The 14064-nt window shown below is 30.7% G+C and overlaps 1 protein-coding gene across 22 annotated transcripts in view; it reads right to left on the reverse strand.

The window, feature by feature from the left end:
* The window catches only part of LOC142325978 (CUGBP Elav-like family member 1), a 1952897-nt gene that overhangs the window by 637254 nt on the left and 1301579 nt on the right, over positions 1-14064 (reverse strand). The window lies entirely within an intron of this gene.

Consider the following 14064-nt stretch of genomic DNA (forward strand, 5'->3'; position numbering starts at 1 on the left):
GGCGGCTAGTCTAATGTCTGAAGCCGGAATAATGCTCCTACATTATAGAAGAGAGATCCTTTTGTTAAGATATGCAGCAAATGTATGGGCTTTCCCTGCTCATATAAATAATAAATTGTTCACGAATCATCCTATGGCTGCAGTATATGAACATCGTGCTACCTATTCCAGACCAACCGGAATTAGGTACCACGAATTAAGAAGAAAATATGAAATTGCTATACCAGAGACACTAACAATTTCTACGAGAGAAATACCGCCATGGCTCTTGCCAGCGGTAAATACAAATTTGGATCTCTCTCAAGGAGAAATAAAAAAGAAACCAGCAGTGATCATCCAACAGGAATTTTTAGCAACCGTCAGTAGTTACGAAGAACATATTAGAATTTATACTGACGGTTCTAAAACCGAACATGGTGTTGGATGCTCGATATATGTAAATGAAGAAGCCCACTTTTGGAGACTGCCAGATGTGGCCAGTGTCTACACGGCAGAACTCACTGCAATTCAGCAAGCTCTTCGCTACACTGAACACTATTGCGAAGAGAGAGTGCTAATATGTTTCGATTCATTAAGTGCACTCGTCGCAATTCAGAACAAGAACATTAAGGATATCCTAATTGCAAACATCCTGTCCATTTTATACGTACTAAAACAACGAGGACAGCGATGCGTATTTGTATGGACTCCAGGGCATGCTGGTATTACAGGTAATGAAATCGCAGACGAAGTTGCCAGAAAGGCAACAGTCTGCGATGACTTGGATGCATTTCCTGTAAGAGTGGCAGATGTTAAAAACCGTCCAACAAACATAGTAAGAAACAAGTGGAACGCTGAATGGAGGAGTTTAAATACAAAATTAAACTCGGTTAAAACTTCTCCTTATAAATGGAAAAGCGACTTTAAGTTGACTCGCCGTGAACAAGTAGCGGTGACCAGACTTAGAATCGGTCACACGCGATTAACAAATTTATATTTGTTAACCGGCGAAGTGAGACCAATGTGCGGTGTTTGTAATAAAACACTGACAATCAAGCATCTAATAGAAGAGTGTACCATATATGAGGACCTCAGAAAGAGGTTCCGTCTTACAAATAATATTAGTGCTGATCTGGATAATGGAAATGAAGAAAATATAGTTGCATTTTTACACGCCAGTGGACTTCTTAAAAGTCTATAAAATGGAAGTTTAAAGCTGTGGTAAGAGATACTCTTAGCGGTAGTTTTATATATACATATAAGGGAGTCTCGAAGCGTGGCACGTATAGTGATGGGAGGTAGCCCTCTTGCCTAGGCCATTTTGGCTCACCTGCATTCAAGAGCAGTGAGTCGGGGTGTGTCCGATGATGGCATGGGGGACCCTCAAGGGTGGATTGAGGGCGCGAGGCTATGGGTGTACGCCGTGCATGCCCATGGCCTGATATAAGAAGGATTCAACTGCCACGGCACCCTGGCACGACTGATATACTGCTCAACGGCGGTTCTGGTCGCCCCGAGGGTGCTTAAGCAAACTATAAATGAGACTTCGTAGAAGAAAGAAAGATATGGTATTGATTAGTTTAATTTTAATTTTAAGTTCATGGTCTTTTGAGAACCTATCTCAAATTTTAATATTGGGGCCCTTTACACCCCGTAAGTGTTTGTGATTGTCCTTGTCTTTCATGTTTTAATGTTTATTGTGAAGTTTGTGTTTTTAAATAAAATGTAAGGGCCCTTTACACCCTTACATATGACGATCCTGATGGAGATAATAATTTCTTTTAAAGAATGTGACGAGGGCTAATGAACTTAGCAGTCGATGCCCGTAAAAATTCAGTAAAAAAAAAAAAAAAAAAAAAAAAAGTAATGATCAAGGAAAAATAAAAATTAGATAGAATTCATATTAAGCATATATTTAAAACTACATTAATTTACCTATCTAGAGGTTTTTGAAGAACTTTTTATTGAATTCTAAGCCAAATTAAATCATGCAGAATTAATTAAAATTCGTTTATCCCACTTCAGAAGTGTGAATTTAAACTAATAAATTTTGAAGCATTAATAAATACAAATAATTAATGTTTCTTGTAATAATCTTTACTTCCTTGTACAAAATAAAGGAAGTATTGTGATCACGAAGAATTTCGGTTTTCAGATTTCAACGGAAATATCCATTTTGACTGGTTTCGTTGTGACGTCTGTACGTACGTATGTATCACGCATAACTCAAAAACGATTAGCGTTAGGATGTTGAAATTTTGGATTTAGGTCCATTGTAACATCTAGCTATGCACCTCCCGTTTTGATGGCACTCGACTTGACAAAAAATGTCCAAAAAAAATGTCGAAAATCCAAAAGAATTGTATTTTGGACTTTTTCTTAACTGCAGTAATAAGCCTTCATTGAGAGCTTTTTAACAATATATCATAAGTGGTACTTATTTTCAGCGTCAAATAATGGGCAGGCAGGAGTAGGTTTCGTGATGAACAAGAAGATAGGGAGGAGAGTGGAGTATTTCAAAACGCATAGCGATAGAATCATTGTAATAAGGATAAAATCAAAACCTAAACCGACAACGATTGTTAACGTTTATATGCCTACAAGCGCCCATGATGATGATGAGGTAGAATGTGTATACGAAGAGATTGATGAAGCAATTAAACACGTAAAAGGAGATGAAAATTTAATAATAGTTGGAGATTGGAATGCAAGCATTGGAAAAGGCAAGGAAGGAAATATAGTGGGTGAATACGGGCTGGGCAAAAGGAATGAAAGAGGGGACCGACTTATAGAGTTTTGCACGAAGTATAATTTAGTAATTGCCAACACCCAATTTAAAAATCATAATAGAAGAATATACACTTGGAAAAAGCCAGGCGATACTGGAAGGTATCAGATAGATTATATCATGGTTAAGCAAAGATTTAGAAATCAACTCGTTGACTGCAAAACTTACCCTGGAGCAGACATTGATAGCGACCATAATTTGGTGATAATGAAATGTAGATTGGGGTTTAAAAACCTGAAGAAAAGTTGTCAGATGAATCGGTGGAATTTAGAGAAGCTTGAGGAAGAGGAGGTAAAGAAGATTTTTGAGGAGGACATCGCAAGAGGTCTGAGTAAAAAAGATATGGTAGAAAATGTAGAAGAAGAATGGGAGAATGTTAAAAAGGAAATTCTTAAATCAGCAGAAGCAAACTTAGGCGGAATAAAGAGAACTGGTAGAAAACCTTGGGTTTCAGACGATATATTGCAGCTGATGGATGAACGTAGAAAATATAAGAATGCTATTGATGAAGAAAGTAAAAAGAACTATCGGCAATTAAGAAATGCTATAAATAGGAAATGCAAACTGGCGAAAGAAGAGTGGATTAAAGAAAAGTGTTCAGAAGTGGAAAGAGAAATGAACATTGGTAAAATTGACGGAGCATACAGGAAAGTTAAGGAAAATTTTGGGGTACATAAATTAAAATCTAATAATGTGTTAAACAAAGATGGTATACCAATATATAATACGAAAGGTAAAGTCGATAGATGGGTGGAATATATTGAAGAGTTATACGGAGGAAATGAATTAGAAAATGGTGTTATAGAGGAAGAAGAAGAAGTTGAGGAGGATGAAATGGGAGAAACAATACTGAGATCTGAATTTAAGAGAGCATTAAAAGATTTAAATGGCAGAAAGGCTCCTGGAATAGACGGAATACCTGTAGAATTACTGCGCAGTGCAGGTGAGGAAGCGATTGATAGATTATACAAACTGGTGTGTAATATTTATGAAAAAGGGGAATTTCCGTCAGACTTCAAAAAAAGTGTTATAGTTATGATACCAAAGAAAGCAGGGGCAGATAAATGTGAAGAATACAGAACAATTAGTTTAACTAGTCATGCATCAAAAATCTTAACTAGAATTTTATACAGAAGAATTGAGAGGAGAGTGGAAGAAGTGTTAGGAGAAGACCAATTTGGTTTCAGGAAAAGTATAGGGACAAGGGAAGCAATTTTAGGCCTCAGATTAATAGTAGAAGGAAGATTAAAGAAAAACAAACCAACATACTTGGCGTTTATAGACCTAGAAAAGGCTTTCGATAACGTAGATTGGAATAAAATGTTCAGCATTTTAAAAAAATTAGGGTTCAAATACAGAGATAGAAGAACAATTGCTAACATGTACAGGAACCAAACAGCAACAATAACAATTGAAGAACATAAGAAAGAAGCCCTAATAAGAAAGGGAGTCCGACAAGGATGTTCCCTATCTCCGTTACTTTTTAATCTTTACATGGAACTAGCAGTTAATGATGTTAAAGAACAATTTAGATTCGGAGTAACAGTACAAGGTGAAAAGATAAAGATGCTACGATTTGCTGATGATATAGTAATTCTAGCCGAGAGTAAAAAGGATTTAGAAGAAACAATGAACGGCATAGATGAAGTCCTACGCAAGAACTATCGCATGAAAATAAACAAGAACAAAACAAAAGTAATGAAATGTAGTAGAAATAACAAAGATGGACCACTGAATGTGAAAATAGGAGGAGAAAAGATTATGGAGGTAGAAGAATTTTGTTATTTGGGAAGTAAAATTACTAAAGATGGACGAAGCAGGAGCGATATAAAATGCCGAATAGCACAAGCTAAACGAGCCTTCAGTAAGAAATATAATTTGTTTACATCAAAAATTAATTTAAATGTCAGGAAAAGATTTTTGAAAGTGTATGTTTGGAGTGTCGCTTTATATGGAAGTGAAACTTGGACAATCGGAGTATCTGAGAAGAAAAGATTAGAAGCTTTTGAAATGTGGTGCTATAGGAGAATGTTAAAAATCAGATGGGTGGATAAAGTGACAAATGAAGAGGTATTGCGGCAAATAGATGAAGAAAGAAGCATTTGGAAAAATATAGTTAAAATAAGAGACAGACTTATAGGCCACATACTAAGGCATCCTGGAATAGTCGCTTTAATATTGGAAGGACAGGTAGAAGGGAAAAATTGTGTAGGCAGGCCACGTTTGGAATTTGTAAAACAAATTGTTGGGGATGTAGGATGTAGAGGGTATACTGAAATGAAACGACTAGCACTAGATAGGGAATCTTGGAGAGCTGCATCAAACCAGTCAAATGACTGAAGACAAAAAAAAAAAAAAACTTATTTTCATTGGTTACAGAGTTATAACCAAATAAAATTTTAATTAATGAAATATTTTGATCATACAAAGGAAGGCACATCGGTTCAAATCTCCTTTTTTTTATATATTTAGATATATTAATTTAAATATATTGATTTATTAATAATATTAACCTGTGACTGTAATAAAACTTTTACAATAAATAATAATTCGATAATAACAATAAAAAAATAAATATTAAAATATTAGAAGTTATTAGTGAAATAAAATTTATATACTTTTAAAAATGTGTATAAATAATTTAATAGGCGTATAAAGAAGTCATGTGGTGTCTACATCAGATTTTTAAATAGAATTATCAATCCTAGTAATTAAATAATCTCACTTAATTTTTTTGCTTTATTTTGGTTATTTGGGGATTCAGTAATAGAAATGATTAAGGACGCTTAAGATTGATCAAGACCAGCTGCGAAACTAAATTAAATTGCAGTCTGTTTTCAGGTAATAGAAAAATTCAATTACTTAAATTTGGCTAACATGGAATTCTTGTGTATTTGCAAAACTTAAATTAACATAAACTGTACAGGCTTTTTACATAATTACTTCATTTTAGTTTATGCATACAATTAACGGTTAATCAATCTATTATTGTATTTCCTGTATTTAATTACATATTGAGTTTTAATATATTTTATTTTGATTTATTACACTATCAATAACTAGATGAACAAATGACTATTAATTTAAATTTTAAATCATTTCATTTGTGATATTTTATTACACTGCTTTGGTAACTAATGATTTAAATGCTGAGTTTTTTTGGAGGGTTTTTTACATTGTTTAATCTGAAAGAATAAACTAGCTGATAATAAATAATATAGAATATAAATATATATTTAATAGATTTCCCTCTATTAGTCTGCGAATTTATGCACTGTTCCACGAACTATTTAGTAATTTTATTTTATCTCTAGTCTAAAAGATTTATGTTTGCTTTAGTATAAAAATATAAAAACATAAACAATACAAATTGGTCAAATCGCATTCCGATTATTACTGAATTGTAACATATTTTCGAATCTATATTATATATTTAATGATAATTTCTGATAAATTTATATAAGTTCAAATCTCTTTATGTATAAATAACAAAATTATAAAACATTAAGACTAATACAATACCGAAAAAAGTTTATTTTATAATACCATTTAATATAGTTAGAGAATAAATGCTAATACATCTAGCGAATGGATTGTAATCTAAGTTGCACACCTGGTTAAATAAGGAGATAAGAATCACAGCGCAATATACCAGCAGGCTTATAAGGTATGTAGTAACATCATTACATTATCAAACAAACTTCCTTCCTAAATGCACCACTTAACAAAGTAATGCAAACTCTGCATTTATTCCCTTATCTAACTTAGCAGAGCTTCACTGTTAAGAATAATTTACGATATTATTGATTACGAAATTGTTTTGACGATTTTTACTACAAAACACTTTTAAAAAGATTTAAAAAGCAGAAATAATTTATTTTTAAGCCAGATGTATGAGAAAATATTTTAACAGGCTAGCGCTCAAAAGCATTTACTGATCAATGATAATGAATTTTGTAGCATGTAAAAATGCCATTTCTAATTGCGACTGAAAAGAAAAAATTTAAATAACATATTTAGGATAAAAGAGTTTAAAGTTTTATTGAATATTTTTTTTTCTTATATAGAGTGATTCACGAAGAATGCAACAAATTTTTAGGACACGTTCTATTGGTGAAAATAAAGAAATAATTTCATATAAAGATAGATTCGGAAACACATCGAAAGCGAGTGTTGGCTGGCGTAAGATTTCGCCCTGACTTTTTATATTTTCGGTAAAATTAAACCAGTTTGTAAACCATGGGACTCAAATTAAGGCGTAAATTTAGTGGATTTATATTAGATTCTCGCTGTTCAGTTCATGCGTTTCCATCGCAGAACCTACAAAGAAAATAATGTCAACGTATTCTTCATTAGAAAATTTATAAGACATTGTTAAATAATGGCACTCATTATTCAGTTAATGAAATATTTATTGTTGTTCAATTGGAATACAAATGTTTCATTAGTATTAATTTTTTTTAAATTTTGATTGTTTATTTTTCTGAAATATTTAATTTTTCTGTTTTTTAATATTGAAAATTTTGGTTCGTTTAATACAAACTTAAATTTTGCCACATTTTGATTTGTTTTGTTTTTAATAAACTTCAAAACTTTACGTTATGTTTAATTCCTGTGGAATTTAGTATACCATTTTACTTAGACTCAACAAATTTTGTTTAAAACTTTTATATGTTTATAACCCATTTAACAAAATTATTTTATGCCAAATAAAATAGTGTGTTTTTCGACTCCGATATCTTTTAGTCTAGATTTCTCGAAAATGACAAAAAACACAATTCTCGGATCTAATTTTCAGTTATATTTCATTTAAACTTCTGAATTCCCCCCCTTAATTTGGGTCGGAAGAATGACAGCCTGACCTAATTTTACCTGCAGAAATCAAAGCAAATACATTTTACCAGCCGACATTGGCTAACAAGCATTTCCGAACCTACGTATATGAAGTTATTTATTTTTAACAGTAGAAGAACATGTCCTGAAAGTTTGTTACATTCTTTGTGAATCAATCTGTGTTTATTAATAAAAACCTTTTGTAATTTCAAAATCAATATTTTAAAGAATAATACAGAACAAAGGCTTTAACAATAATTTTAACCCCTATTAAATCAGTTTATGTTTCATTAAAAGTAAATGAAAATTTACGACGTAAATTTAAAAAAGTGCAGTTACAATAAAGTAAAGGAATAGGTATTAAAATGTATTAAAATACTGAAAATAAAATGTATACTCGGTAAAGTATTAGCCTGCTAATACATTACTGAGACTTCTATCAATCATACATAAATTCCCTCACTTCTAATTTTCTATTTATCAATGTTTGAAATTCTCTGAGTCTAATGATAATGAAAATATTCAAAACTTCTGTAGCCTATGATGTATAAATGAATGTGAGAATAGAGCAATCAAGCGAATGAGCTCCAAATACGACTGAATGAAGTGGATCTGGAAGAATGATAAGCGGTCTTCTCCCAACAATATTTATTTCATACATGAATGTGTCATTTGAAATAAAGTTCTGCGTCAAAAATATCTTAATTTTAGGTATTTTAGAAATTTAAATGAATTTATGAAAATGTTTATAACTAGTTTAAAAAAATAATATTTTATACATCTTTATTTGTTATACTTTATGTAAAATAATTAATAAAATAAAAATAAAAGAGGTCAAAAAAGTAAAAGAAATTCCCAGTTTTATCATTGAGATATGCTAATTTCAACCATAAAAAAAATTTGAGAAAGTTTATTGACAATGTCAACTTTTCCCGTTAATAAAGCAAAAGCCAAGTTTTTAGCAAAATGTACAACTCAACATTATTGACTAAAAATATAAATACACTCATGTGTATTTATATTTTTTCTTTCAGGAAACAAAAGAGTAAATTGATTTACAAATAAACGGAAAAAGTAAATCAACACAATATGTTACAGTTGCTTTGTTTCATTCATTCTGCGAATCAGATTTTTGTAATATTGGAAAGCAATATAATTTATTTAATGTATATTAAAAGAATATTAATTAATACTCATAATATTATAAATATTTACAGAATACATATTTTATAATTGCTACTGCGTTCTGTAACATTGTTCAGCAAGACTTTTATCAGAAACACAGAAGTATATAATACATTTGCGTATCTCACAGTTCAAGTCATAGGATGGAAGTAGTTATTAACAGAGAAGATAAAGGCTTACTGCAATAGTGCTCCAGAGCTGAGAATTTATTCGATATTGGCACAATGTGGAACACCGGATTCTACCACCGTTAAATTGTTTAACCATGGGAAATTCGTTTTCTATTATAAATATTTATTGCTATTGTTAGTGAATTATTAATCATTTAAATTATACATTGATTATTTAAACTGTACCACATCTAATTTACTATTTAAATTAAAATCATTTGCAGTATAAATTGTGAATCAGGTTTTGATAATTATTTTACATCTTTATATAAGAGGATAATTTACTGTAAGTTTTCATTAAGTAACCATTCGTGGAATTAGATTCTCTATCATCAATACTTCTTATTGTAGTAAAGATAATTTTACCTAGTACTATTTTCCATCTAAAGAAGTTCCGCTCTAAACACTTCTCTCACAGAATATTTTACAATGCCTATTCTATGCTTAACAACAAAATGTTTCATTCGGTATTACAAGTTTTCAATCAGCTTCAATTCTGGACAATAACGTTTTATTCTTAAAACTTGAATTTTTTTAGACTGAACATTTACATCTACGATTTTTTGCGTGTTATTATGTCGTACTTAACATTCCAGTTTGAAAAAAGAGAATTGTATATGATAATATATTTTTTTAAATAACATGGCGTCCATGCATCATTAGGCGTTTTGTTCTCTATAATTTAGTACGACAGAGTTCGTAATAACAATTCAGCTTGCGTTCGACAGTGTTTCAGGGTTGATCCAATATCGGCTGAGTATATTCGTCGCTGGTACAAAATATTTGAAGAATCTAGGATATTAATGTAAAAGGAAGAGTTCAGAGCGACCGTTCAAGATGCTTTTCAGCGAAGCCCGAAAAAGTCCATTCCTCGTACTAACCGAGAACCTGTGATCCCTCATATGACTTCGGTGAGTATTAAGATGACAATGGTTTCCGGCCGTAACAACTGATACATGCTGTTCTGAGAAAAAAAGGTAAAGATTTCAGTGATATGCTGTTAGTTTATATGGAAGGTGATAGTTTCTTACCGCGGTTAATTAATCATTTAGCAGTAACATTTCATGTGACAACGTTGGATGAAACTTGAGAAAACGCACAAGATTGTACGGCAGGAGCAAGATATATCAAAAGTTAATGTTTTTTTATGCGGTTTCATTTACAAAAATGTATGACCCTTTCTTTTTTTAAGGAAACCCAGTACATTCTTATGAGATGCTGCAGGACTAGATTTTCCCACAACTAAATAAAAAATTTGAAGAATTCATTTTTCAGCAAGATGGGGCTCCACCACAGTAGCACAACTAAGTTCGTCGGTTTCTAAACGAAATATTGCTTCAACGCTGGGTAGGACTACGAGAATCCAAGACTTAGCACTACATTCTTGGCTCCCAAGATGAAATTACACCCTGCGACTTAATCTTAGTAAAGGTTAGTTGCTTTTACACAGATTTGAATACTAGAGAGTGGATACCGGTGAACGGTTTGGTTGCAGTTCAATTGAACCACACATCTCAGGAATGGTCGGCCTGAGTCTGCAAAAGACTATACCTCATTTACATGCCATACATATCATCCGTATGTAATTGGGCCGTGAGAGGGAGCTGCTACTGTTCACTAGTTGAACAAATTGCAACTAAAGAACAAAGAAATGGAAATGAAAATATATTGTTAATAAGTGATTTTTATATTATTACTCAAAAAATTAAATTATTACTCCGGAAAAATAAATCTTTATTGATTATGAAAAGTAAAAATTTAACAATTAACAAAATTTGAACTTTCTGGTACATAGAACACAATGAAATTGAGACTTTTAAAAATATTTATTTTGAAAATCCTTATTTGAGAGATTGGGAAATAATTTTTTAATAAATGTATCAAAAACTCTACAAATTAAAAATATCTATGATATCAGAACAGTTATTATTTATATAAATTATAAAATTTATACTGCAGACTATTATTAATACCTGCACAATAAAAAACCTAGTACTACCCGCCTTTGAATCCTGATTAACACAGAAAATATATTTTCCACACCCTTAATTTTTTAATATATCTATCTACTTACAGTTTATTATCAGCTCACCATAGGTTATTAATAATTATTTCACATGGGAATACAATATAGCAATTATTTACTGTGTAAAAAAGACAACCCGAATCTGAACACAAGAATTGAAAGGATGAAAAACAGAATTGCTACCGTTCTACTACGATTAAACATTACATTAAAAAAAATTTCTAAAACATAATTGCAAAATAATATTTAAAAAGTGATAACACAAATTAAAAAAGATTATTTTGACACAGAAACAAGCTTCAGAAAATTTACACTTTAATTCGTACAAGACTGACAAAGACTTTACTTGAAAAACCAATAAAAGTTTTTAATTTAATTGTAAATTCAGTATAATACTGAATTATATTATACTACACCATTTCATTAACGTGAGATACAGCGGGAAGCATTATATTATATATATAAACTTACATAACTAGAGTGTAATTTTATAAAGTGCTAACGATATATGACCTACCTCTTTATGTAAATAACTCATTTTACGCTACGATAAAAGCAATATCAAGTAAAGAAAAAAAAAATAAGACCATGTAAATTACGCAGTAAAGCTTGTTTAAATTACTTTCATTAAAATTTTTTTTGCAGCAATTAACTATAAGCTGAGCATGCTATAATTAAAAAAAAATATATACATATATATAATACTGGTACAAAAACAACATGCAAGGATGAGTAAAAATATCAAATGAAATGTCTTTTTTTCATCATAACTTCGTCGATAAAACTTAAAATTAACGAAACTTTGTATGAGTTTAAACAGTTACGTCATCTTATTTATATTTTCTTCCTTCTTTATTAGAGATTAGGATTGAAAAATTTTTTCGAATTCATATTATTATCTTCAAACACTTTTATTTGGTCGGGTTCATGAAATCCCTTTTTTCCGATATCATCATGGAGTTTTATAAACAATTTTTTTAAATTCAGTTATGATAAGCACCTTACCTTAATCCTAATTACTTGTTAATTTAATGAAATTAACGTTATATACCATTAATAAAAGTTTTGCTGAATTATTTTTAAAACGATACCTTTTTTTTACCAATTTTCTTTTGGGTAAATCTAACCCATTATTAGAGTCTAACCCACCGGATTGGTCTAGTAGTGAACGCGTCTTCCCAAATCAGCCATGATTTGAAAGTCGAGAGTTCCACGTTCAAATCCTAGTAGAGTCAGTTATTTTTACACGGATTTGAATACTAGATCGTGGATACCGGTGTTCTTTGGTGATTGGGTTTCAATTAACTGCACATCTCAGGTTGTCGAGGTATGGTCGAACTGAGACTATGCAAGACTTACATTTCATTTACATTCATACATATCATCCTCATTCATCCTCTGAATTATTATCCGTACGTAATTACCGGAGGCTAAAGAGGAAAAAGAAAGAAAAAGCTATTAGAGTCTATTCAGTCTAATAGTTGTAGCTTATAATACTGAGACATAAAAAATAAGATTTTCTTGAATGCTGTTAATTTTGAAAAAAGTGAGTTTAAATAAAACAATTTTCACATTGATTATGAATTTTTTATCTTTAAAGGGGATGTTTAGAACGTAATATTGTAGAAATATTCATTCATATACGATATTTATAAAATGGCAGCCAATAACATGAAATAATTTCAACTAAAAGAAATGATTAAATTAATGATTTTGTGAAAATTTTCTACTGGTAAAACGGTAGTAAATAAAATGTAGTATTTTCAATATAAAAATACAAGCATTAAAAGATTTATTAAAACTGAAAAACATCAAAGCCTTTTATATTTCATTAGGTAGATTAGTCCTTTGATTTATTACAGTAAAATTTAGTAACTAACAATTAATAGAAGACCGTAATAATAATAAATAAAAATAATTTTTTTATTTATTTATTACAATATTTCTAAAAGTATTACTAGTCAGTATTATTATTATTATTATTGAGATACATATATATAATAACAATAGTAAAATCATATTCACGCAACAGTAACCAATCAATCCGTTGATATGAGAGAGCTGTGATCAATTACAAAGTGAAAATAAAATATAACCGTTCAGATTTGTCAGTGGGAGGAGATAAAGAAGCTAAGAATTTTCCTATTGGTGTTCTCAATTGAATATTGACCAATGATAAAACAAAATGGTCGGCTACAGTTTTATTACCCAGATTCTTGTTACTGTGAAATAATTGTAACAGAAAAAATCATTATATTAAAAGAAAAAACGTTTTTCAACTTTTATTACTGTTTGATAATACTGTAATAAATTCTGTATAACCTCATATCACTTTCGTTAACGATTTTATCAAATTTTATATACTTAATATTCCCTTAAATTTTTTTCATAAAATTGAGTTTGATTAATGATGAAATAAACTGCGAATTAAACTAAAAAACCAAGATAATTGTGCTTGTATTAAAGCTGAATAAATTAATTAGAGTGTTGATATCAGATATACCATGACAGGAAGAGTGAGTTATTTAAAATTTAAACTTTATATTCATGCTTAACCACGAATTACGAAGTAAACAAGTTGAGGTGAGATAGATCGAGTGTACGGAATCGGTATATGCATGCAATATTAATATTATGTTTAATAGCCGGAATATTTCATACACATTAGCAGAATCAATTAAAAATAGATTTGTGCCCGGCAAATGAGGCAGCTTATCTGCCAGCGTTCAATCTCCTTTTTTTTTTTTTTCAAAAAACGAAGCCGTTATCCGGCTCAGTTCAACTACCCACCTACCTCCTACAAACTCTAAAAACCCCACTTTACTCCCCGACGCTACTAACTCCAACCGTTCCTCTCTACCCTACAATCGCATCGCGTCCGTTTTCCCAAATCCCTCCATTTCAAATATTGATTCCTTACCGCCCTTTTCAATAACTGTAGTATTCAGTGTTTTATTACCGTCGGATTATATCATCTTTATTCGTTTAGATAATTAAAACGGATTGGAATTTGTTAAAATAATACTAATAATAATAATACGCTTTACTTGATAACCTCGTTTTCTGAACTTTTCATATTATTT

Source organism: Lycorma delicatula, chromosome 6 (genome assembly GCF_047948215.1).
Source record: "Lycorma delicatula isolate Av1 chromosome 6, ASM4794821v1, whole genome shotgun sequence".
Taxonomy (NCBI): Eukaryota; Metazoa; Arthropoda; class Insecta; order Hemiptera; family Fulgoridae; genus Lycorma; species Lycorma delicatula.